This window comes from Tupaia chinensis, unplaced genomic scaffold (assembly GCF_000334495.1).
Source record: "Tupaia chinensis unplaced genomic scaffold, TupChi_1.0 Scaffold000119_2, whole genome shotgun sequence".
Taxonomy (NCBI): Eukaryota; Metazoa; Chordata; class Mammalia; order Scandentia; family Tupaiidae; genus Tupaia; species Tupaia belangeri.
Window position 1 is genome coordinate 540,558 of NW_006159586.1, and position 3,232 is coordinate 543,789.

Here is a 3,232-nt window from a genome sequence, read left to right on the forward strand (position 1 = left end):
TGGCAATTTTCTCAGTCTTCATGGTCGATTTTTCTAGGTCAGCGATTCTATCTTCTACATCTGAGATTCAATTTTCTGTATGATCTAGTCTGCTTTTAATACTTTCAAGGGAGGTTTTGACTTCCTGTATTACAGCCTTCATCTCTAACAGGTTCATTTGATTCTTTTTAATAGTGTGTATTTCCTCTTTCAGACCTTGCAAGAATTTCCTCACTTCCTGGAACTTATCAGCTCCTTTCTCCTGCCTATTCTGCATTCATTGTCACTCTTCTCTTCCATCTCTGTTAGCTTTGTCACTATGAATATTCTAAATTCTTTTTCTGAAATTTCCATGGATTTCATTGTACTGTCTGAGGATGAAGAGGAGTTATGCTTTTCCCTTGGAGGAGGGGTATTTTCTTGCTTTGCCAAATTTCCTGTGACTCTGTGGTGGGCCAAATTTCCTGTGACTCTGTGGTGGTTTCTAGTCATCTGATGGATGGTGTGTTCTTCCTAATTCTTGAAGTTCAGCCTGAGCATTCAGAGGAGTGCAGGGAGAGGTGATCTACAATCTCTCTTCTGTTTTGTTTTTCACTCTTTGTACATCAGATTCAGTGGGAATAGAGGAATATTCTGACCCTAACTATATTCAGATGTTTGGATCCTGTTCACTTGGACCTGTCTAGACATTTAGTGCATAGAGGCTGAATAGCCAAGGAATAAAGATAAAGAAAAAAGAAAAAAATTAGAAAAGAGGAAAGAAGAAGAAAAAATAAGATAAAAAAGAAGAAAGAAAAAAGATCATAAAAAACTTTAGATTTTAATTTTAAAAACTGAAAACTGTGTGGCACATGAAATCAGTATTTCACAGCTCAAGTTCAGTATCCATTTCGGGATGGGCCTGGATTTGTGCTTTTCCTAATGGGATGGGGAAAGGCACAAATTAGCCCAATAAAGGAGGGGCTTGAGAGCCCAGAGAATATTTTATCTTAAAAAATAATAAAATTTAAAAATTAAAAAAAAGACACAGAGACACACACACACAGAGAGAAGGAGACAGAGGTATCCCTACCCACTAGAAATGAATCTGGAGGGAGAAGTCTCAGCAGAAAATCTTCATTTTTAGTCAATGAAAGCAATATTTCACAGCTCAAGTTCAGTATCCATCTCCAGAGGACAGTCTTATAGGGGCCCGTTAACTTGTTGGCCCCCTCCTTCTGTCACCCACAGCTATAAGGTCATGTCCCCATTGACTGTCACATTCCCAATTCCTGAAATATGCCTTTGCACTGTCGACTTCAGTAAGCATTTGCTCAATGAATGAATGCCTGAACAAACTGCAGGCAGATCTATAAAGCTGCCATGAAAACAAGGCCAAGGCCCAGAAGAAAATGGTATGAACTAAACAGAAACCACACTTTAAGTAATATACTGGTAAAGAGAATGTTCTAGAATGGATACCTTTCTGGGGTACATTTGGCCTAAAGAAGTAGATATGTTGAGAGTCTATGAGAGCTGCCTTCGCTGTCTTATACAGCAAGCCCAGACAAGCCTGTGTGGCTGAAAGGGCACTCATATGACTGTGGTCAGAAGAACAGGTTTCACCCCTCTCTGGGAAGAATGCTGGGACACTGGGTGATACTGGATCAGGTGAGACCTGGGTGGCATCGCCTGACACCCTACAGCAGGGGCGCTCCAGCAGCTTTCGTAAGTTTGGACCTAACAGCCCTCCAGGTCGCTCAGGCACTCTAGGATTCTGGGTGGCAGGTACAGGCAAACCATGAAGTGACCGTGACAGGTCATCCAGCCAGGGGCCACCACCATGGCCCAGGGGAAAACACTAGCCAGATTGAGGCTCTGTTGCAAAACCCAGACCAGAGAGAGGGGCTCTGTTCCCAGACTTGGGGTTTCTGGTGGCCTGCTTGGAAGTCTAAGCTGGGGACAGCAAGGAGGGCAGGAGAGGCTCTGCGGGTCAGGCCTAGGGCCCCCAGCCTGAAGCAGAATGCAGGAAGGAGGGAGCTCGCCTCCCTATCCACCACCTCTCTGCCCAGAACTCAGCTCACAGACTTATGCCCTTAGCCCTGGCTTCCTCCTCTCCCCTCCCCTGTTCTGGGTCTTCCTGCCTCTGGGCCGCACCCTATCTAGGGCAAGGTTCCCTGAGGTGTGATCCCAGGAGCACCTGGACTAGATGCTTCACAGGAGCTCATCAAAAATGCTGGCCTCAGGGCTCCTCCTCAGACCTACTGAATTAAAATCTCTGAAGGTGAAACTTAGGAATCGACATCCCCCAGGAGATCTTCACAAGTACTACAATTTGGAGATCATCGTAGCCTGTGTTGCCGCAACTGAACCCGCTAATTCCATGAGCTTATTTGGCTAACGGGAAAGGATCAACAGGTTTCTCTCCCAGAGTGCACAACACTGGGTGCACCTTCGAGTCACCCAGAGATTTCTGAATGCTGCTTCCCAGGTCCTGCCCGCAGAAATGCTGATGTGCCTGGTCTGGGGTGCAAACTTGGAAACCAGGTGATCCTTCTGCAAAGCCGTGCAGGACTGCCGAGTGCTGTCTCCAGTAACTGAGGTGCGCTAACGGGGCCTTCCAGAGGCATCTCAGGAGCTGGTGTACTCAAAACCACAAGAGAGGTTCACAAATAGGTAGAAGGGGACTTCGAGTGGCAGAGAGCCTCACACACACAGCACTGGAGCCAGGGAGCAGCTTTGTTCCTGCCCTGCCTTTCCAAGCCATCCAGATTCCCTACCAGGGAAGGCCAGACATCCTCGCCAGGAAAAATCAACCCCAAACATCTTGACCCTGGAAGATCAACTGCACTTCCTCTCCTGTGCTGCTGAGGGGCTGACTACCCTAGAGTCAGCTCAGTGTCCGAAGAGGAGTGAAGTTTAATCATGGGTGACGCGCGCCCCCTGCTGGCACTAGGTCGTTTGACCTCTGTTACACATACTGGTTCTTCAGGAAGGGACTTATGAAAAATCCAAAGGAGGGGAAAATGGAAGAGAAGGGATTGTGGGTGACCATTCCCCCAAGGGTTGAGGGATGATTTCTAACTTTCTCCCTCTGTCTATCTGGCAAGTGCATGTGGCCTGTAGCAAGAAAATTAGGAAATTAATTACTGGGAAAAATCACTTTGTATGGGATTTGTTAAGAGAAAAAAATAATAAAATGTTCATTTCCCATTTAGCTCAAAAAACTGTTCATTGAAATCGTTTCTCAAAAAAATGAAATTAAAAAAAAATT